A 26382-nucleotide genomic window follows, 5' to 3' on the forward strand; every position below is an offset into this window, starting at 1 on the left:
AATTTTATTTAATGATTCTTTTGATAATTTCTTTTTAGCAGATAAAAATATTGTTCATTTTTCATCGAACAACTTGGTGTTAGACGAGAATTTAAAAGAAAAAAGATAAAATTTTGGATTACAGCAAAGAGACACATAAAATTTTGTAAATAAATTTTACAAATCCATAAGAAATGAAGCCTAAAGAAAATGGAAAACCTCATGGATTAAATTTTGCTCAGTGTACCAATTTAATCTTTTCTAAAGCAATTAAAGACTATCTTAATTAAAACAATCTATATTAAGACAATTTAAAGTTGTAATACCATAAATCTCTGTTTGAAAATAGAATTTTCTTGTAGTGAAAAAAATGTCTAAGAATTTTTCATTTTGCCCCTTACTCAATTGTTTTCAAAATAAATTGTTATTGAAACAAAAAAAAAATAAAAATAATATTATTACTTATTAAATAGGAAGAATCTGAATAATTTATGAAATTATGGAAGAGCAAAAACAGTGTTATCAGTTCATAGTTATTACCAGTTTATAAATTTTCCACCATTTCAAAATTCTTTCCATTCCACCTTTCAAAAAAGCCAACTAAACATTGTTGTTTTTATTTCTACTTCATTTTAATTAAAGAAAAATGTGAAATTATGATATATGAGTAGACTTATTGCAATTGCAAGAAATTGGTACTTTAAAGTACTGTCAGTCGATTAAAGGTTAATGAGTATATGAAAATTTTGATAATAAATTATGTAAATTCTAAAATTATTAGGGCAATTTTTTTAAAACAAATTCATTTTGTATAATTTAAATTGAAAATTTAAGTACAATTTGTTTTTTATCACTTTATAATCAAAAAATACAAAATATTTAAATAAAACTATGTATATCAATTCACAACTACTTGTACGGAGTGAAAATAGAGACAAGAAATTTCTAATTAAAAAACGAAAATTGAATTCAATTTATTCCCATTTGAAATAAAACAAACATTTTCATTACAATTTTGAAATTGAATACACAAATTTCTTTTTTTTTTTGTATTTATATGCAATAAATATTGAAAGTATTGGTTTTTTTATATTCCAAATTAAAATAACATACGTTTACATACATAAATACACCATTAAATTTTATTTTATTACAATATTTTCAAAAAATTAATTAAATTTACCGAAAATATTATTTAATTACTAAATTGGGAAATTGCATAATAAATAACACAATTGTAGGTATATTAAATACTATATTCTCTAGATTTAACAGTAGTACTAATTTTGAGAAGTTAGGAAAATATGAAAACAGATGTAAATGAGTTTAATATCAGATAAGCATTTTTTAATTTGTGCCATAACATACACATTTGCAAGGACTTCTTTTTAGAATTTTTAAAACAAATTATATTTTTGAATAAATCATTAGTGTCAATGAATACATATCTAATCATTATTAATACGAGTATCCTGTATAAAAATTTTGCCTCATAATTTCAAAATCTCACATAAATTTTTTAAAAATTTCTTTTCGCTTACTCAAAATTTTAATGCTGAATAAATATGCTAATAAAATTGATCAGTGAAGTATTTAATTATTTGATATAGAAAAATTATGTATTGCAATTTTTCAAACAAATAAATTTTAAAATAAATTTTCAACAAGAGTTTTCTGATTAATTTATAATAAATAGATTATGATCTTTTATACAAATATGAACCCACCTACATTCTTATCAGAATTTAAAAGAAAATTGAATCACTTCATTTATATACAAACAAATTTCTATTATATTGATGATTCAATAAAATTAACATAATTTAAAAGGGGAAACATTAAAAGAAAATGATAATCGTTCAATCAAATTCTAATCATGTAAGCAAAAAGTTTTCACAAAGACCAAAAAAAGAATAAAGGAAGAAAACAATTTAATTGATTTTAAAATTAAATCCATTTTGTTTTCGCTATGATGTCCTTATTACTTGAATGTTAAAATCAAAAATTTGATTTTGTTTTTGAAAATTTTTTGTTGATTTATTTTTATTTTCAAGTTATGCTATGGTATGGTTTAGTTCAGATCATGATGAAAATGTATTTTGGCATAGATAAAATTTTTACTGGGGGTGTAAAAATAAATTGCTCCAAAATAAATTGCAAAAGGACGAAAATATCGAAATACATAAAAGGTTTTACAATATTTTATTATATTTGTTAAATTTGCTTGAATTATTTAAATTTTTAGAATTATTATATTTTGTGAAATTTTTGGAATTTACTTTCCTTTTACATTGTTTAAGAATTGCAATATTTTTTGCAGAACAATTTCTTTTTTTCAGAACGTAATTATAATTTTAAAATAAATCCGGCGCGAATTTTTACTTAATAATTCTATTCTTTATTACTTTATCGACTTATTGAAAAATATTAATTAAAATTATATTGTTAAACGCAATATTAAGCCTAATGTACAATATTATTAATCAAATATTATATGCTATATTGTAATGGATCGCGTTTTTCCAATAATTTTCTAGCAAGAATCTTGTAAAACAAGCTGAAAAATATATATATCCATTGTATTTCAATTCGGTTTCATGAAATTTTGCGGTATCATTAAATTTTTGCATAATATTTCATTTGTCATTCATTAAGACTTCATTCTTATATAATATTATACATTATTATAAGCGTGTTGTATCTTTTATTGAAAATGTAAAATGAATACATATAAAATTATGTAAAATATATATTAAAACCATTAAATTTTATATTTGAATTTAAACCAAAAGAAATACACAATTTATATATGTGTGCATGAAATTCATTTGACATTTCAACATTTTGAATACAAATAACTATTAAAATTTATTTTTGTAATAAATTTTAAGGCAAGTAATAAATTTATTAAAACAACAATTTTCTTTTACATTTTCCTTCTGCTTGTTTTTTTTTTGTTTTTTGTTTTTCTGGTATTAAAAAATTTTATTAATTTGCCTATTTGGGGTGAAGGTCATTCATATTTTTCAATAATTTATTAAGAATACTTTTAGACGCATTCAAACGAAAAATATTTAAAAAAAAAATATTAAGTACAGATATTTATTTTTATGTTTTTAAAGATACAAAATGAATATCGCTTAAAATAAAATATTTTTTTTTTTTCGTTTTTTTAATGATTTTCACTTTTAAATGTAAAACTGTAAAATTTTATGCTGAAAGAATTTCGATTTCATACTCATATAAAAGGCCTTACAACGCTATTAATTGTAAAGTTGTTTAGTTAGACTTCAAAGTGATTTTTTTAAATTTAATGTACTTATACTTTCTTAGTTAATTATTACTGAAATTCCACTAATTATTTGCCGTAAAATCTATATAGAATTTGTTTTTCGACTAAAATAATTTCAAAAGGCATTTTAAGAGCACTTTTTAAGCAGCCCCTAAAATTATGCAATCATTAAAAAAAATTATTTTGAAATATTGACGCATTGGAAGACGTGCTGTAACAAATTAAAAGAATGACTATTTTGTGATCTGCTTATTTATAGGAACTGTAACCGAAAAACTAAAGAGCAAAAGAGTATTTAAAGGGATATATTTTGAATACCTAAATTTAAAAAGCAATTTTATTTTAATGAAATTCCTTAGCTAACTTATCAATCAACTAAAATTTTGCCTTAAACATTGCACCTACATTTATGAAGTTTTCAAGCATTTTGAAGTTGGATATTCTAAAACAATTAATATCTTTTCTCGTGTATATGTATATTTATGGTCTTTAAAATCATTCACAAAATATCGTTGAATCAAAGCAAAAAATTATCTAAATATATATGTATAATATGTACATACATAAAAAGCAAGCATACTATTCATACGTATTTCACACTCCTTTATTTATGATTACCTTTAAGCACAATTTTTTAAATAAGCATAAAATATTCAAATTATAATAATGGTTTTCAAAGCACAAGATATCTTAAAGTAAAAATATTCTGTTTACTTCATTGTTGCCAATAAAGGAAGGTTTCTCGGTATTTTATTACGCCTTATTTTTTTCAAAACACAGTATTTTTTTTCTCTCACATAATATACGAATTCGATTGAATATGAAAAGATATTGAATTCATTTTTGTTTATGAGAAAACTTACAAAAATATTACAATTTCATATACGTATACATACGCCTTTACATATGTATATACAGCGGTTTCATTAATGAAAATATCCTTTTTTTTTTTTATATTTATCCAAACTTTTATTTATAATGTAAGTACACATGAATTTTTATGAAGAAAAAGGATAATATAAAAAACAATTTCTGATAATAATAATGATAACAAAAAAAATAATGTACATTGTATGTACATGTTTAAAATACATCTACAATGATTACAAATAAGGGACTAAGATAAATTATCGTAGTCCCTTATTTTTATTGTATTTGTCAGCGCATATACATAATATGATATACTTATATTAATATTATTATCATCATCCTTATCATCTCTATCAAAATCAATTTATCAGGGGGAGGAACAGAGAAAACAAAAAAGAAAACATCCCAAATATATTCTAAACATATTCAAAAGACATAAAAATTTTGTGTGTTCTGAAAGCAAATAAAACTAATTAATATAAAGCTATAAGTAACTTGATAGATTTTAATGCTTAAGAATATAGAGGGGATCAAATAAATTTTCAAATAACTTGACTGATTTTACGTAATACTGGAAATTTTTTTAAACTCGAAATTATTAATCTTTGGGTTATAAGAATTATGAGCCTAATCATTTTTGCAGTGATTTTCTTAAATATTAGAATTGATTTTCTTAAGTATTAGAATATAATTTAAGATTTTCTTAAAAAATTTTAGTGTAAATCAAAATTTATATGAAATTAAATATTAATTACAGGACTATGACCATGTTACATTAAATGAATTAAAAATATGTACATAATAATATCATGTAACTGTAGTTAATATCTACCTTTAAACTGAACAAAAAAATTCTAAAAATATATTTTTCGTGTCAATTTAGATTTGAACCGCAATCGATTAAAATTTATATACGACTGATACTCAAAACTAAAACCTTATAAGTTTTGAATTCAATACGAAATTTTCGCCATCCATCCCTTGAATGATTTATTTAATACGAGTACATTCTAGACTTTATTGCATATTGTTAAATTTATTAAAACAAAAACAAAATATTCCCCAAAAAAATGTCTGAAATATTCTTTTTAAATTTTCCAATTCATTAAATTGTACACTCATATTATTTATTTAGCTGACCTAAATAACAATAATAGTCTTTGATATTTGATATTTTTTTTTTATTTTTTAAAATTTCTGATTTATACTTTCTTTTCTACACTTGTATATCAAGTGAACAAACAAAAAGAAACAAAATCTATAGTCCAAATGCTTTAATAATGAATAATAAATTTGAATGTATATAAGAGGGAACTGTGTTATATTAGACAACCATTAATGTCAGTCATCAATTAAAAATAATCGATTTAATATCGTATATATACGTGTACGTGCGGTTGATTTAAATAAATGGGACGTAACGAAAAATTCATTAGTTCTTGTAAATTTATTATGAAAATATTTGAAAGAAAACAAAAAGTAATAAAACAAAAAAAATTAAGGACACACTTTTTATAGACTGGACTATACACATGATGGCATTCAATATTCAATTTATATTGATAAAATATTGTTCAATATGAATTTAATTAAGAATTTATATATATATTCGATTAAATTGAAGAACGTCTGTTTATTATAGCCACTGCAAGGATAAGAATATTAATTTTATTTTAATTAACAGACCTATATATTGTTAACCATATTAAAAATATTTTTTTTAAATAAATTTTGAAAGTTATATTATATTTGTGGCGAGAAAAACAACGTAACATATCTTTAATTTTAAATTGTTTCTTCGGTAGTGTCTGCGTATAACAAATGAATGCACGTCCAAGAGGAAATGTGCATGTGTTACGTATGTTATAAAATTTAACACTGTAGTTTATGTTAAACAAAAATATTAATTAGATTAATATTAAAATAGATTAATATTAAATAAGATTATTGCTCAAATTAAATTTTTTTTTATTCTATTCTAGATTTATGTGTTTGCTACCAATACTTATGTTTCAAAAGAACAAATCAAGTTCTCAAAATATATTTTTAATTATAAAATCTAATGGAGGCCATGAACTGTTTTTTTAGTTTCAAATTATTTTGTTAATTAAGATACACACGAGAATTTTTATCATTGCTATATTAAGCTATTTTTCAAATTATTTGGGAAAACACTCTTCTATTTTAATCAATGGAGTATTTACTGTTCCGATTTTATGAATAAACCTGAAATAGTAAATCCTCTATTTTTCAATTTAATTCAAATAGAATTTCAAAATTCATAAATGTCTATACTGAAAAATAATTTCTCATTCTGTGTTTATCTGTATATTATATATGTATAATTAACAGATATATATATACAGAAGTAGAAATTAGATTTATGTGAAGCATAAAAACATTACAAAAATATTTATTTTAAAAATTAATAAAAATTTTCCATCAATTTAATATAAATGGAGAAAACAAATTTCATATTTCATTAATTTATTTAATATTAGATATTGTTATAGTTCGAACTTTTATGATACCTCAAATAACTGTCAAAATACAAATATAATATTTTCAATTTAACAAAGTGAATAATTTACAAAATATTGTTGAGAATAAAAAACGGAAAATAGGAAAACCAACAAAAATAAATCGTGAAGAAAAAAATTGAAAGAAATCAAAAATGTTGTACAAAACAAGAATCAAAACTAACAATATTTTACAGTTAAGTACGCATATATTCATATTTTAAACATATGTATACTACTAAATATACACGTACGTAACTCCTCCTAACGACTGTAAAGGAAAAGAAAACGAAACCAGCAGAAACAAAAATATTAGGATACACTTTGCACCACATTTTATTGATTTTCTCTAGAATAAAATACGATTGCTTCTGTTAATGTAAATGTTAATACAAGTAATACAAAATTTTACACAGTATTGTATGTTATGCAGGTTATATATGTTATTTTGTACACGCATTTATATTAGTTACGGAAGTTTAAGAAAACTATAAATTAATATTTCATATTTTGTATCCCTCTTTCTATTATTGAAGTCAAATTTAGAGAACACGTATAATATAATAATATTGCACCCCTAAAAGTAGGCAATTTTTTTTTTTAATATTCTTTGAGATTTTTATTGAGATTTTTAAAAACATATTCTTAGTTTAATTAAATTAATTTGGCAAAAATATTAAAGTTGCGGTTGGAAACAAATTGTGGAATAATTATATTACAAATCATTATTTTTGGTTTTCTGCTTGAAAATATTTTAACAAAAATATTCCGTTTTGATTGGATTGCCGATATTTATTATAATTTATAAGTAATACTTTTGAATAAAAAATACAGTACATATTATATAAGACTCATTATTAACATTATTGTATTAAAGTATAATAACATAACTAATAAACAAATTAAAAATTATTTAAAATAATTAAAAAATTAAGAAATTTTATGGAAAAAGAATTAATTAATTCTAAGAATATTTAAATTAAAATTTAAATTTGAACAGAAAATTAAAAAGTCTATATGAAAAGAAGGTTAATATGTTGAAAATTCTAAGATTTTTCATTAACATTAATTGTGAAATTTAACCTCAAAATGAGTAGACAGAAATTATTTGTATACATAATAATATACTGATATTATCAACTATATATGGAATACAACACAGTTATATATACAATGGCAATATATTATATATAATATAAAATGAAGGTACATACTTGTTATACAGATATATGTATATGTAAATTAAGATATATTTATATCAATAAAATATTTTACATTGTACATGTATATTTTATGTTATATGCATATATATATAAATTTTTTTTAATATATTAATTTTTTTTTTATAGTTACTTTTATTTTTTGTTCATTTAGTAATGTTATTATTATTGTTATTTTTTTTTTTCAATATAATAATGACTTGTTACATATAATTTATGTATATAATATATGCAATATATGTATATTGTACAAAATATGTTAAAGTATAACAATAATTAGTTGAAATTCTGGAATGTATATAAACTTTGTTTTTTATTAAATGTGGGTTTTTTTATACTTGGTTTGTAAATATTTGGGCAATAATTATAATGTTTATTCATATTTTCTTAGAAAAGTAAAAGAAATAGAAGGATAATAATATATCTATATATTAAAAAAAAATAAAGTAGAAAATAATAGTAGGCTACAGTTTATTGTTTTTGTCTAAGCTTCGATTTTTATTTTCTTTTTTTTTATATTTGTATTATTGTTCTTATTTTATTCAAAAATATTAAATAATTAATTTATTTTGGTGTTTTTTTTTGTTTTATATATTAAATTATTTTATATCGTATTGGTGGTTTAGGTATATTTATTATTTAATTAGAAAATTAATATTATTTTTTTTTTTTAATATTTTTTATAACACATCAGCAAAATTCATTTTACGTGATTAATTTATTAAGCATTTATTTCTTCTTTTCTCTATAACACTTTATTTTTGAATAATATTTTAATAATTATGTATAAGTATAAAATTTTATATATTTAGAAATTTATTAAAAATCCATTAAATATTGGTTTTAATTATTATGGATTTAAATTATACAATATTTTTATAATTGTGCAAATTTACTTGAAAACTCGCACATATACGTACAATCCACACTATATAATTATATTTTTTTCTTTTATGAAGAAGACTTTAATAATAAGCTTTCCAAAATAAAAAAAAAAAACAAAAGCGTATAACACAATTCCTTTTCCGATCCTTTTTTCCTTATTTATTTTCTTGTTGTTTTTTTTTTAATTCACTAGCAATATTTTAATATACATAATATATTTTACTTTGTGTAATGTAAAAATTTTCTCTTATTTATAATTTTTTTTTGGATGAAGGTATAAAACTTAAAGAAATATAAATTTTTCTTAGTAATGCATTAAAATATTAATATTTTTTTGTTATATTAATTGATTTAAAAAAAAAAAACACATACCTACACAAGTAAATTAAAATATTTTATAATACATTTTTTTTTTGTTTGTATTATTGATATACATACATATTATTATATATATATAGGTAAAAAACAAAGTGTGCATTTTATAAACATCAAAGGATATACTTTTGTTTTTTATGTATACATTTTTGACATCATAATAAATTATCAGTAGTGGTACACTAAGATCAAAAACATGTTGCAACAAAAATAACACTTAATAACACTTTAATAAAAGACAGGTGGGGATATAGAAATATATATATACATATGTATACCTATATATGATGAGAAAAAGAAAAGAATAAAATCCGAAGAAATAAAAATAAATGAAAAATCTGTTCGTTTCTTATTTTTTTTTTATCCTTTTTATATTTTTAACGCGTAAATTTTACTTTTTTTCTTCTTTTGTATACCAGCATATTTAGATTTCCAAATCAAGCATATATATATATATATCTTTTTCTTTCTACACTTTTAATACACAATTATTACTTGAATTTTTTTCAAATTTTCATTTTAAATTCTTGTACTTGCATATTTTTTTAAATATTAAAATAATTTTATATAAATTTTTCCAAATTTTTTTTTTTTTTTATTTTAAAAATAATTTTTAATTTTATTTCAATAATTTTTTTAATATTTCTTTTTTAGGTTCAAGCATATTTCACTTTTTTATTATAAAGTATTTTATATACGTATATTTTGTATAGAACTAAATATAAGTTATTTTTATAAATTATTTTACATAAAATTTATTTTGCATAAATTATTTTTGTCTAATAATAAATTTCACTCATTTCTTGTTCGGTTCATTTTTCTTTTATATTATTTACTGATATATATTATAGTTTAAATTTTATAACACATAACCAAATCTTATACACTAAATTTTATATATACGTTATTTTTTTTTTCTTAATTATTAAATTTTATTATTCATACTCAATTGTGTATTTTTATTTAATATAACTTATGAATTTATTTTTGAAATTATTATTAATTTTAAAAATGTCCTTTTATTGTTTTTGAAATATTATTTTTTTCTTAAAATAAAAATTTTTTTTTGTATTTATTTTCAGCTTTATTTACGATAATCATTAATATGAACGAGAGACGGAAACCACTCCTTTGAACAAGGATCAAAAAGTGAAGCCTGTTTGTATTTAGCTATGTACTAGAAGACAATGAAAGCAAAAAAAAAAAAGCTTTCGGAACTAGTGATTTTTCTGTTGTTTTTCTCTTTTTTTTTATTGCTGAATATAAAAAAAAAACTTAAAGAAATTTCCTCATAATATACTGCCGCACGTAACGAACGTATAAAATTTCAGTAAAAAAATATTTTTAATTGTTTAGAAAAAACGAAAAGCAAAAACAAAAACTTTTAAGGGAAATTTAATGGAAATGTTAAAGAGATATTTTGTTTTTTTGAAAAAATTTAAATTTAGAGAAAATAATAGTAAAAGAAGAAGGAAGAAGAAACAAAAATAACATAAAAAAAATTTAAAAAGACAAAATTTAAACGTTGTGAAAAATAAAAAATTTTTTCTCTTCCGCTCACTCTCTCTCTATCTATTTCCTCTCTCATCCTCTTTAAAGTAAATTTTATATTAAAAGCCTAAGGAGAAAGAGAAAGAGAGAGGGAGAGCTAGAGTAAAAAATTTTATATTACGTATTTTAAAATGTCTAGTGAAAATTAAAATTACTCACTGACAAGATAAAAAAAAACACAATGGAAGTAAGAGTTTTGTCTCTAATTTAAAGAAAAACATAACAATATAAATATACAAAATTTTCTCTAACATTAATGAAGTTCTGTATTTTGTAAATCTAGCTGAGGGCTTTAAAAATAAATTAATTATTATAATAATATTTACATATATAGGATTGTCAAGTAAAAATTTTATATAAGAAACAAAAAAAAAATTTCTGTAGCATAGCATTGAGTGTCTGTTAAAATATTTTTGTAATGTTTTAATTTCATACCATGTCATACATACATACATAAAAATATACAGTATATTAAAATTTTTTATAACAATATAAAATTTCTCTCTCTCTATTTTTCTTATTAACCAACAAACTCTTATTTAATTCATACAAACAAATTTCTCCACCTATCTCTCTTTCCTTCTCATTTTTAAATTTTTTAATTTTAAATTCTACGAGTATTCAGCTATTTTCTAGTTGTATAATTCTCTTAATTAATATTTTACTATTAAATTTAGTAAAAATATTATATGAACAATAGAATTTTTTCAAGGGATAAATTTCGACAACAAAACTAACAACAACAATAAAAACAATTTATACAAAAATAATAACAAACTATATGAACAATAAACAATTGAAAAGTGTTTATGTTTACCCGTAGTACCAAAAACATCCGCTTCTTTTTTTAAAAAGAAGAGAATTAGATTGTGTTTTTTTTAGTGGAGAAAAGCTTTTTTTTTTATATTTTAAATGACAAATGAACTAGTAAAAGTTCATTAAAGAGAATTTAATATTGAAAAGCCTTTTTGTACTTTGCAATGCTTATATTGTTATTAAAAAGGATTTTAACATAAAATAATTGACCTTTTATATGTTAAGTATTTTTCAATATTAAAAAGACTGATGTCCTTTTTGGATGAGCTTTCATCACATTAAATACAATAAATGTTTCGATTTTATTTTTTTCCTCCCCAAACTTAAAAACAAAAAATTACTACCACATTCAACAGGAATTTTAAAAATATATAAGGATATAAATTATTATTCTTGTCAACATAAATAAGTACTATATACAACTAACATACATACATATGTATTTCTAGTTCATCAAGTTATTAAATATTACCATGTATTATTTGTATCAAATTTAATATTTAAAATTTAAAATTTATTTTAAAAATTTCAACTATATTAAATCAAGGTATCATAATATATTATTTGCATAGGAACTGGTATAAAATAATATTATATAAATACATATATATATGTTGCAATAATTATGACAAAACATTAATATTTAAGATACATGAAGGATATCTGCATATATACACAAAAAAAAAAAGCTTTTGATAAAATTTATAACATACTTATATTATATAATTATATATATAGGTAATATACACGAAGACATAATATACATTATACATACATATAATATATTACGCACAACAACACAATTTTTTTTGTTTTGCATGATGTTTTGTTTACATCAAGAAATAATAAATTTTTGATTTGATTTTGGCCAACGGGCATAAAGTACCAACAGTTTTTGCACATAAAACAATATAAACAATTATAATTTATTCAAAAAGTAGAAAATAAAAATAAATTGAGAATATATAGTAACTATAGAGCGATGTTGTAAGATTTTTGCATTTAAATGACAATAATATATTGGACTCTTGTAATATCGTAAATGCAAAAATATTTTCATTTTCCTTTAAATTCAACGTTATCTACGTTCGCATACAAAATTAAAGATGTTAATTTTAATTCTGATTTTAATTTTAGTTGTAACGAAATTTAAATAAATTCTGGTGATTTTTTAAATAGTTTCCATGAGTATGAAGAGTTTTTGCATGAAACTTCTTATCTATGTGCATTGATCTATGTGCATTTGGCTCGATACTAAATTAGTAGCTACAGGTATATCTCTTTCTATTACATTAAACAAGGATTTATTTCGGAGTCTTAAAAAATAACTCATAAAAATAAAAATTTAAATTATTTTTGTTTAATAAACTAAATTTTATCACAATAATTGTAGAAATGTATACTCTATGTAAATATAAATTTGATATGTAAATAAATACAAATCTGGTGCTAATTTTTCAGAATGAAAATTTTGTTAACAATATTGACTTACTGACTTACACTGACAGCAATTTTTATTGTAAAATTATTAAAAATACATAATACATAAAGACCATAGACTATTTTATTTTTCATTATATATCGTAATTTGCAAATAATAATAACAATAATTATAATTATACGAAATTAAACAAAAATGAAAATTAAATAAATTTTTTAATTAAACTAGATCTATTATTATTTAGTGGGTAAAATTATACATATAACAAAATTTTATTTACATACTTCAATGTACATTAAATTGTTATAAAAGAAAATTCTTTTAATAACCCGGCATTTGATTTCATTATCAATTCGATTAAAGTCGAATTATCACAACGACTACTTTGCGTTTTTATAATAATTTACATAAATTCGCGATAAATTTTGAAAATATGTATAAAATATTTAATTAATTTATATGTATATAAAATTTTTAACTTACATTATATTATTATTTCCAAAATATAATTTAACTTACCTGAAAAGAAAAAGAAAAATTAATTTTAATTAGATATTCTTTAAAACAAAAAGTTTTTGTTTTTAATATAAAAAATCTCTATGAAAATCAACAACACGAATTATAACAACCAAGTCAAAAATTAATATACCAAGTCAAAAAACTTATGTCCAAGGGTGGAATCTAGCATTAAAAGCCTAAATCCTTTTACATACAAAGGATATTTTCATTAGACCTTATATATAACATAGAAATATATATGAATAATATTAAAATACAGTTGTTAAATTGCTTTTTTCTATTGTGAAAGAGTCAAAGACAATAAATAGATTTACACTCTTCAGATAATAACAGTGTTATACAACATACAGTAAATAGCACAAAATTAAACGGTCACCTATTATAAGTAGTTTTTCAACTCCAATTCAACAATAGAGATATTTCTGTAAATTATTGTTGGAAAATTTTTGTCAAAAATATCACTAAAATTGCAATAAATGTATGTAAAGGACATGTTAAAAGTCATTAGAACGATTTTGCCTTTTACTTACTTTGAAAACATGTTGCTTTGCATAGAAAGAGGATAATAATATTTTTCTTATTACTTAAGTTATAATAAATTGAAAAGGAATATCAAAAATACAAAATATTATAAATAACAATAAATTACTAGAGAGTGCTGCTTTTTGTGAAAAGGCTGATTGTATGTATGTGTTAAGGGTATGTTTAGTAAAATAAATATAAAAGTTAAGGTAATATTGTTATTCAAAAAATTCTCAAAATATTCATATTTTATTAAAAAATCTACATAAAAGCATAGAATAAGCAACAACACTAAAGGATTACAGATTGTTAGGTACTTATAAATAAATATCATTTTGTCTCAATGTTAACAGCAATTTATGCGCTTTTTTTATTATTGCTACAGTGAAATAGTATGTTCTCTCCTCAGAAATTATGGATATTATTTAAGTTTTTGAGATTTTAAAAATTTTTAAGAGAAAAAACATAAAAACTTGAGAAAAAGTCATTATTGAAAATAATAATAAAGAGTATAATAAAAATGTTCTTACATTTATTATTGATGAGAGAATTAAGAGTATAATAAAAATGCTCTTACACCTATTAAAATAACAAATTATTATTTCTCTCTCAGTACTAAATAGTTTCTCTTTAATATATTATATTTAAAGCTCCAAATAAGTGATTCCTTTTCTGTTCGTTTTAATTTTGAAAATGAAGTATATTAAATTGTTTTATTAAAATATCTTTATTTTAGAACAGGAAGGATATGATTTTGTTGTATTTGAATTGAGCTTTCCTTTCTTAAACATAATATACAGAAATATAATAATATCTTCCATATTGGAAAATAAATGAAAATAAATCATACCAATACATAAAGCATTCTTTATAAAATAATTGTATTATGTATTTAAAATTGAGTATAAAGTTCAGATATATTTCAATTTTTTAAACAGCTGTTTTCAAATAGTTGATTAGAATTTATATAAGCATATAATTATGCACATACATACATATTATTATATTTAGTTTACTATTTTTATTAACAATAATTATTTATAATTTGTTTGAATTCATAAAAGGACTTTTCATAATAATCGAATTACTTTACATAATTGAATATGTGACATGTATGACATGTGTGTCTGTATACTCAATTAATAATAGCGGCCTACATTATTTTGTTTTTTTTTTTTAAATTATATTCAGCTTTAGCTCTTCAAATGTAATTTTTTAAGAATTATTTCTCCTTGAAATTTTTTCTTTATTTTTGTGAGATAAAAAACAAAGAAACTATCTATTGTTATTTTTGTACGTATAATGTATATATTAGTACATTCTGAATTTCATAACTTTTGAAGGAAGTTTCATGATAGAAATTTCCATTGAATGCCAAGAATTTCTTGCTACAATAAAACTATTTTTTAAAGATTATAAAAAAACAAATTCTTTTTATAGTTTTTCGTTTGTTTTTTTGGCAAAGATTTGATAAGTATAGCGTCATATTTCATTGTTTTATTGTTAAAAACAATTCTATTCAAAATGTATAGTTTCCTCTATTATTTCTCAATGTGCAAATCATATTATGTAGGAAAGACCTTATAATTTTAAAACTGAATTAAATATTATTGTTATGTCTATTCACAGGCATAAAATATGATATGAAATGAAAAAAAATATTATTTTTGTAAGAATTCAGAAAAACATAATATTTTAACGATTGCATAACTGCAGGGGCAAATTTTAAAATAACCGTTTTTTTTCGTTGTAAGTTTTTTCAGGAGTCTTTTTATTAAAAAAAAAATGAAACTTTAATCTTAAATCGAAACTGACAAGTTAACAATAGTTAAATAGGAGTGTGTCTTGATTTTTTACCAAAAAAAAAACATTCAGCACACGTCTTTTTGAAATTATTAATTGATTATTCGTACTATGTCGGTACCCATAAGGCAAGACATCTTAATTTTGGTAGCGATATTATGCAGAACATAATATTAGTTGAATTCTTTCTGCTTTTCGCACATATTCAGTATTTATATGTGATTGATTTCGATTTGTTTCCTGACAGTAGTTCTTGAATAAGTCACTTAAATGTTAGGAACAAAAACACCCAATAATAGAAATAATAGTTCTATAGATCTATAGAACTATATTATGATACCTAAGATCATGCTTAATAGAAAAATTCATGAAATTTTCATAGGAAACTGATAATTTTTTCTAGATCATTGCGTATAAAACATTTTCTATTATTTCTTAAAAAAAAATCACAATTTTTTAATAACATAAAATTATACTCAAATATTTTTCGAGAATTGAGTAAACCTTTAATATTTAACTGATATGCGGTTAACTCAAAATAAATTTTATCAGTATAACAATGTTTAATACTTTAATTTTCATTTCTAATTATTATTATCGATTTAATATTGAAAACAAATAACTTTGGAATCTGTTGTTTTATCATTGAATCTGTTATGAGTAATAAATGTAAAACACGCAATTTGGAAATTACTTTAATTACTAATTTTTTTTTAGTTTGATTAATAAACTAGAGGTGGGAGCGTTTAATAAAATTTTAAATTAGTAGAATAATAAGTAAGAAATTTGAATTTGAAATTTAATATTTTTAATAATGAATTCCGCACTTTTATTTATTTTCAATTAGAATTATTAGAAAAGTCAATTTTACACTCATAATATGAAAAAATATTTTAAATTTGAAAAATTTATTTGTATGCTTAATTGCATTTCAAGTATTGATCATATTAAAATGCTTGATTTTCCAACCGTTTTACATTTTTGGAAAATTTATACTGACCAATTTCCACAGAAAACCGAACAGAAGAATCTTTTTAAGCGCAACTCATTTTTATTGTAAATTTATCAAATATTGCGATCATATATTTTTTCTATATATTTCAGTGCTTTCAAAAAAAATAACATTGCAAACGTGCCATTCTTTGCAAAATATTGATTGATTTATATCCAATACATTATTATCATATTTTCTTATTCCGTCTCTACTAAATGATTTTCTTCTAGGAAATTTTCTTTAATACAAGCAATACCAGGAATTTTAGAAAAAACAAATAGAAGAACAAATTTGGATAAAAAAACAAATTGTGTACAGATTTCTTTTGATGACCTTAGATGATCTCAAAGATAAAAATTTCCTCTTACATCTTTGATTTTCTAAGTTTCAAAAAAAGAAAAATATGTTCAAAACTTTTTACCCTTGAGGATATTTTTCTTCTTTTATTTTTGTTAAACTTAAAAATTTTAGTGCATAACAAATGTTTTTTATGTTTTTCCTATATCAAATATTTTTTATTTTATTCGTATGTGTAGGTCAGAAATGTTTCATACACAATCACTATGTCTTCTCGTCCCTTCGATTCTTTGTTCCCTTATATGTGTTTTTTATTTCAATCCGAGCTATATTTTAAAGTTAATAAACCGTTAAGTTTTAACTTTATAACTATAACCAAAACTGTATCGAGATTAAAATATTTTATTAAGACGTTATAAATTTAATGGGAATTTTGATCTCAATTTTTATGAGACAAATTTATGACAGATATAAGATCGAGAATAATTTTTAAAAGATAAAATAATAAAAATGCAAATAAATAAGGACATTTCCATTTTATAATATTTTCTTTTCTTATTTCTTATATAATAAACTTTATGAAATTTTTGCATTTCTATAATATTCATACCATTTTATTTTGGCCTATTGAATGAATAAGGTACATATTTTTTAAGAAATTTTTCATGAGCTGAATTTGAACGATTTAACATTCAAAATAAATATTTAAGTATTTAAATAATAAAATGGTGGTATGTCGATTTACCAAAAAAAAAATTTCTAAGAATTTTGGTTTATATATCAAGAGTGTATACATAATAATGAAATTGAATTAAAATTTTCTCACGTATCATTTGGTAACAAATCGTCTGAATTATAATGAAAAGCATATAAAATATGATATATTATAGTATCAAGTATCGTTATTTGCATTCAAATATATATACACATGTTATACATATACACAATCATTATTATATAATATATTTAACAGTATTTATGAAGACAGATAAATAACAAATCTGAATAAATAAAATTGTATTCACGAAAAGATTATGCTCTGATTTTTAATTCGAATTTATTATATATTATATAATGCGCACAATATATACATATATATATATATATATATATATATATGTTAAAATATGGAATTCAATATTATTCATATATGTGATAATTTCCTTGTGAAAAATATCCTTAGAAAAAAATTCATTCTTTTTGAGAATACATAAAAGGTTATAGACATTTTAAAGCTTTTCCTGGGATTTAATTTAGATATTTTAACAGATTTATTTTGATTCCAAATATTAAAGTAAATACAGCTACATGTACATATATAATATGATTTTATTTAGCAAAGAAAAAAATCCAAAAACTTGAAGCAAAAATTTAATATAGTCTCTTTAAAATAAGAATTTAATCAGCACTTTATTTGAGAAATAAAAAGATTTTAGGAAAATAAATTGTTAACAATTTTGAAGAGCACATTTCTTTCAATTTTACAGATTAAAATTTAAATTTTAAATAGATAAAATAAATTTTAGTAGAATTGTAAAATTATAAACAGTTTTTATTTGTTTCCAAAGTTATATTGTTATATAAGAGAAACAAAAATACGTAACAAAGATAACAAATTTTCAGATTTTTGAACACAACTTAAAAATTAATCTTGCGGACTGGAAAAGGAAGTCTGGCGTTACTACAATGACCTATGTGTACCCTTCGGTTCCTCGACAACCTAACCTAATCTAACCTAAACAATTAATCTACCAAAATAATACTGTAAAATAAAAATAATTAAATAATTTTCCAATTCATAAGGTTCATTTGGAAAATTATAGGTTCAACGAATTACAAGTTTATCTATTCATAATTTATTATAACAAGAAAGTGAAGTAGTAAATAATATTAAAACAAAATGAAAATTTCCCAAAATGATTTTCTCAAAATCAAATTAAAAGGCAAACGGACATTTTCCCACAAAAACTTTTTCAATTAAAATACAATAGACTAAAAGAGTTCATATAACAAAGAGATTCTCTTAAAAGTGAAATATTTTATTTACTCTTATTTATTTAAAATATGGTAAAAAGCTTAAAGGAAAAAAAAAAACATTTACACAAAAAATATTCTCCTTTTAATGTAAAAAAGAGTCACTAAATCAAAAACTTTCATCAAGAATAAATATTTTTGTTTTTATTTATTTTGTGGGAAAAAAATAAAAGAGACAAAATAGAGAGAAAAAAACTAAAAACAAGAAAAAAACAAACAGAACACAAGACAAGTAAAAATTATTTTCTCTTGTTTTTAGAAAATTGAACTTTAAGCATACAATCATAGGGTGGAACTAATAATAATGACAATAATATATGAAGTAAACCACACAAAACCATTCCCACCACACTCTTGTTATCACTACAAAATAATATGAAAACATAAGTATGAAGGACTGGTATTATTATTATTATAGTAATCGTGGTATCCCACAAAAACTCTACTAAAAAAAAAAAAAAGAAATTTAAAAAAATTAAAAAGGTTTTTTTATTATTTCTTTTTTTTTTTTATTTTATGAGTAATCGTAAAATCCTTGCGGATTATCATGAAAGTAATTTTTTATTTTCTTTTCGACTATATTCAACTTATGTACATATTTTATAGATTTACTATAAGTAGTCAATGTTTGTGATAAATTAAAGCGTGTAATAATAATTATTGACCTTGAAAATCATTTACTTACTATATTTTATTAATAAATTAACTTACATACATACATATTTAAGATTATATCATGATAAAACGCAAACAAAAAAAAATTATTAAAAAAAAATGAAAAATGAGATTACGATACATGCCATGTTTTCCATAAATCTTGGTTTACGATAATAAATAAACAAACAAACAAATGAAAAACCGCAAAGTTTATAGAAAAATTAATTTGAAAATTACTTGTATAATTCAAGCAGAATAATTAAATATTTAAATTTTAAATTTTATATTGCACGTAATTATAATATTAACGTAGTAGATATGCATTGTTTAAAAATAACTCTAAAAATATGTAATATACTCGTAGTTAGGAAGAACGAACGGGTTGTTGGTGGTGGACATTAAAATATATTTTAATATAAATTCTTTTGACAATTAAAGTTAAGTTCAGTTAAATGAAAATAAATAATTATAGATTACGAAAAGTTAAGGGTTAAAAGAAGCATAAAAACCACAAACAAAAAATACGAGAAAATTTTCTAGTAATTTTGCATTGTAAATGGGTAGTGAAGGTGGCCAACGTTTTTTCGCTTGATACAATTTGTATGTAAATAACTCGTGTTACATTGGCTCTTTATACTTTCATTATATTTTGCATTTCTTGTTCTATGTAGCACATATTTTATTTTTGTTCACTTCTACAGATAAAATAATATAATAATTAAAATAAATTGAACTGGACAGAACAGAGTTATTTTAAAAGTTTTAATTATAGTTATTATTTGCATTGCATTCTATTGATATTATGTGGTCAGAAGTTATAATTTTCCTCTGATATTGAAAACCTTTGAATGATTTTATTATTTTATTTTATTTGGATTATTTGCATTATGCACTATAGGCATGCTACCATAATCATAATGAATATTTCGCTTGCATATTTCATTTCTTAAAGAAAATACTTAACCCTTACTTCGATAAATGAAAATCTTATTTACCTTCCCCACTTCCAAGTTATCAAAAGAATAAGGAACATAAATTTTTTGATAAAAGGTTTTCAGAATTTGTATAAAATCAAAAAATATACTACCTTCACAACAACAAATACAGTTAAGTTCCTAATCTTAATACTTCTAATAAGCAGAAATTTTAACTTTTCTATTAATCCTGAAAGTATGCAATAATAATTGTGCGATATGATTTATGCATGTTAACTATTTTTTTTTTTTTTTAATTAAAACTTATAAGTTTGATTTAAGTACTAGTAACAAAAATTGTAACTATTGTAAAAATTATGAAAATTCGATTATACTATTCAATTCAGTTGGTAAATATCTCAGTGTCAGTCCTTCAATATTCCTTCATTATCCCTTTTAGGATTGTAATTTTACTTTTTTTTTTGAACTCATAAATATTTATCATAAAATTAATTCCATGTTCACCCTTAATAATTCATAACCTTAATAGTTCATTAGTGAAAAAATAACAGGGAATATTGCTCTGTATATGCATTGTTTTTTTTCCATTAAAGATAAATTTTTTAAAAGCAATACAATTATTTAAAAAATATAATTTTCTCTTGTTATAAACAAAACAATTCAATGAAAATATAAATTTTATTGTTAAACGGCAAGCAACTCGCAAATCAAAAAAAAAAATCAAATGTTAAAAATAATTAATTCGAAAACTATAAAAAAAATGTATAATTCATCAAAAGTCAACAATGAAAAATGTGAATAATAAAATATGAAATTATTTTATTTCATAAAGAAAACTGTCTAACGGGGCAAAACTGTTTTTTTTTTAACCTGTTCTTCAACTACTTTTCCACTGAATTGTCTAATTGTTTTATGACCGAATTTCATATACTTAAATGCATATTAAAAATAAAGCAACATGTCAAATGTTGAACAGTCTAAATTGAATTGAAGAATTTTTGAAAATGCAAATTGCTTGTATTTGGAATAACATTCTGCAATTTCCAAAATTATATCGAAATGTAAGTATGCTTACATAGAATACATTTATTATTATTGGTATAGAATACATTTTATTAGCCCTGTTAGACAGTGATTAACTGGTCTATATTCAATGATCTATATTTCGATCTATTCAAAAAAAATAAAAAAAATTGGCTGAACAAAAAAAATTTTTTAAGTGATTTCTATTAGCAAGAATTTTTCTATTACTTTTTTTTTCATAATTTTCTCATGATATAAATTTGTGTAAGGTTATGTGGTTTCCAATTTTTTATAAAATCAAAATAATTGAATGATAAAGAAGAATTAAAAAGAGTTGAAAAGAAGCATTAAATCGTATAATTAGAGTAAAAGATAAAAATAAAAAATTGTGAAAAATAAATTGTTAATTGTTTTTTTTTCATTCGTGACTTTACTAATAAAAATCAAGCAGATTGTATAGTACAAAAGAAACTATTAAACAGCAAAAAAAAACAAAAATTAAAAATTAATAGTTCCAAATTAAATATCAAGTATAAAACAATAAAACGTCCTTGAAATGTCCTTGGTCTTTTTTTTAATATTTTTTTTCTTTCGTTTTAGTTTAAATTACATGATTAAAACGCAAATTTTTCTGATAAAATTGCATAAAATACTTCATTTTCTATATGGACAAATCGTTCTTTTGCATATAGGTATGTTTGCATAAGTCTATACATTATAATTTTCTTTGTTCTCCATCAAACCTAGAACAAGCAAAAATTATTTATAAATGGTATTGTGTTTAAATCAGTTACTTTAAATAGAGCTTATTAATTAGGATCACTTAATTTTTGAGCCGCAATTTTTAAACATAAAGAGTTCAATCGTTTTTCAGTAAAACCTGGTTGAAAATTAGGCTCGTGTCCATAATTATTATACCATTATTTTTTGACTTATTCTGCACCATATATATTAATAATACGGGTTTATTCAAATTAAACAGAACGAGATAATATTCTGATCTTATTCTGTTGACTTTAAATCAATATTTCTAACTGAATATTTAAGTAATTTAATAAAAACTTATGATGACCACGAAAAATACTTTTCTTTTTCGTTTAAATATCAAATACTTTTTTTAATGTCAATGGTAAGGTAGAAGAATGTTGTTGAAATTAAAGTAAAATACATTAAATTAAACTGTAAAAAATACAATTAATAGTTATACAATCTTTCCTGTATAAATTTTCAGCTTTACTGGAGAAAAGAAAATTTTAATAACCGTGGCAATTTCCTATTTTTTAGCGCTGCTCAAAAAACAACTATTAAAAAAAAGTGCCTTTTAGATTCACTTTGTCCGTCCTACTGTTCGTTGCATCTCAAGTTATCACCTCCCGAAATTTGTAAAGTTCGAATTTTCTGCAGCGTATTTTTCCGAAAGTGTAAGTTTTTGAAAAATTTCTGTACATGCAGAAGGCTAATGGTAAATGCCATGTCAGTAAAGAAAAATAATTATTTTTCTTAACTCTTGAATTCAAGCATTATTTTAATGTCTCTTCACTTTTCTTTTTTTTGTTTTATCCTAAATGTATGCAATCTTTCAAAAATTTTGATATATGAATGAAACTAATTTTATAAATGTTGTAGATTCTTTTTATCAGCCATATTTTCACTTTTTGAAGAGAAAAGTGCTTCCTTACAAACCATTATTTTGACCCAACTTTTTTATTTTTGTTATTATAGAAATTAAAAATTTCTTAAACTTTATAATTTCATAGAATGTTTAGTAAAGGAAACGTGTATCTATAATCAATTTCAGTGTATTACTAGATGTTGTTATAATTTTTTTAATTTATGTTATTCAACAATAAAGAAACAAGAAAAGGGCATACCTTACACTTATTTTTAATACATAAATAATATTTGTTAGAATACTTTTATACAAAGCGATAAAAAATATTTGTTCCTTGAGTTAATAACATTATTATAACACGCTTTACATAGCCTATACTTAGTGTACATATAATTTTTTTTCATACACAATATTGTTGTTCCTACTTCTCATTTTTTGTATTTTTGGACAAAAATAACTTGTTAACATATTAACCACTTATCCTTAATTACTTCTGTTGTATAAGTCATTTTCATGCTAAAACTATACAAGCATAATATTATTATATGGGTTAATTATACTTTATTAAACGAAAATATTACGACAGGATAACAAAAAATGAACAAGAGAGTCACCAAAAAATATTTTTTATTCAGTATAAATAATGATAAATTTTTTTTTTACTTGAAACCCAATTAACACCTACTCAACATGTTACAGCGTATTCAAAGAGCTATAACATGATAACAGTGTTATAAACATGGTAGCCAAAAAATTATTGTGAAATTTAAATAGTTTTTGTTTTTTACATTTCAAGTCTTTACCGGAAATAAAAATATAAAAAAAAAAATGAACAAAAAAAATAAAAATGAAAAATTGAGTAAAATGAGTTAATCATAAAGTAATCATAACGGAGGCCTAAATACTTGACTGTTATACAAATACAAATATAAAAAAAAAAAACAAAAAAAAAGGATTTGAATCCGCTCTAGTGTACCTACACATTTTACATACAAAAATATACTTTTTTTTTGTGTTTATAATACAGACATAAATTATGTTATTTTCTAATAAAAGAAACTTTGAACTTAAACAGGTCATAACATTCGTACACATAAAGGATATAATTTAAATACTATATTGTGTATACAAGTACTATATATATATATATATTTGCGTGCGTATTATAATAGAAAGTAACACAAAAAGAAAAACATTTTCAGTAAAAAATTTAAAAAAAAGGATATATTTTAAGTTATACATACATACATTCATATTATTAATGGGAAAGGTAAGTTACTTATGAGTCATTAAACCTGCGTATAAATAAATAATAAAATCTACCGCAAGGCTATAATATTTGAAAGCTTTTAAAATGCTTATTAATATCAATGTATTGTAAAAGAGAGAGAAGAAATAAGAGCAAATCTGTTTAAAATAATTTTATACCGCAGATAAACTGTAATATTGTAACAGGTAGGTAGGTATAAAAAAAAAAACCTAAAAATATCTCTCCAACTTACACTAAAAAGAGGCATTTTTTTTTTGAAAGAGAAAAAGCTTTTTTTTCAATTATATTTAAGAGATTTTTAAAAAAATATAACTGTTATATTAATAAAGTTTAAAAATTTTCATAAAGTTTTTGCTTTACTCTCCTTTAAGTTGTATATCAAGTGGAAAAAGGAAATTTAAAGCTTTTTCATGATTATACCAAGCTTTCATTTATGCATTAAATTTTTCCTTTTCTTTTCAAATTTTTCAATTCTAAAGCTTTTAAGTTATTTTCCATATTGCCCCAAGCACAATAATGTTATACCGTAAGATGTACTTTCATTTAATTCTTCTATATTATTTCTTCATTGAAGACAATTACGAGGTTAAAAAAGTTTTTTGTTATTGTATTGTTTGTTTTTTTTTTCAACTCTTATTCAATGGAAAGTGTAAAAAGCTTTAAGTCTTCCTCCTCTTTTTTTTTCTACATATACTAAAAATAGTATATACTATATACACACATTTATGAATCTAGTTTAACAACTTACAAAAAATAAACAAAATTAAAAGAATTTCAAATATAAAAATTAAAAAAAGAAAACACGAATGACACAAAAAGCAAGAAAATCATTATATTTTTTATATCCTTTTCATAATCTTTAACATTACATTAGAGAAGATTATTATGGTATTATTCGTTTTTAGTATTCTCAAGAACAATTTAATGAAAAAAAAATATATAAAGGAAAGAAAATGCAAAAATAAATATTATAAGAACTAAAAAGGGATATTAATTTATTAATGAATATGAATTAAGGTGAAAATAAGAAAAAAGGAAAATATAATAAAAGAAAAGAAAGAAAAAGAACAAATAAACATTTATAAAAAATGAAAAAGGAAATCATATTATTATTGTGGCATTTGAATTTATTTTTAATTTTATTTTTATATTATTTCTATATTTTTTGTTTTTAAAAAAAATGAGTGGAATTGATTGTCCATATATAATATACCTTTTCTATTTTACATTATACGAGTACGACCTTCAATTACAATTATTTAAACATGATCAAATTTTAATGTTGTGGTTTAATATTATTATGAAGGTTATAGTAAATTTAAAATTTTAATACATACATACATATAAATTACTTAGAATGAAAGGATCAAAATGTAATAAGGAAATTGATGGAAAATTAATAATTTATATATTATAATGTATAAGTGGTATTAATTACATAGCTTTGTAATATAAACTCGAACTTTCGAATGCTGTTAACAAATTACAATAACTAAGGTGGAAGAGAATTACAATAAATTGTGATAAATTTTAAATAATATAATGTAAAATAAAAATGTGGTAAATTTTAGATATGTACAAAAATTTTATGTAGAGTTAAGTCAATTACATTGTCTGGATTTTGTTGCAAAAATTGTGTAAAATCATGAAACAACACAAATTTAAAAATTTTAATCCAATCTTAACTTATAAAATTTTTCCCTGCTTAGTTTATTTTGCAACTGTCATGAGTTTTAACAATTATATTAGGATGACTTTTTTGCACTCT

This window comes from Condylostylus longicornis, unplaced genomic scaffold, assembly GCF_029603195.1.
Source record: "Condylostylus longicornis isolate FDR11 unplaced genomic scaffold, ASM2960319v2 ptg000048l, whole genome shotgun sequence".
Taxonomy (NCBI): domain Eukaryota; kingdom Metazoa; phylum Arthropoda; class Insecta; order Diptera; family Dolichopodidae; genus Condylostylus; species Condylostylus longicornis.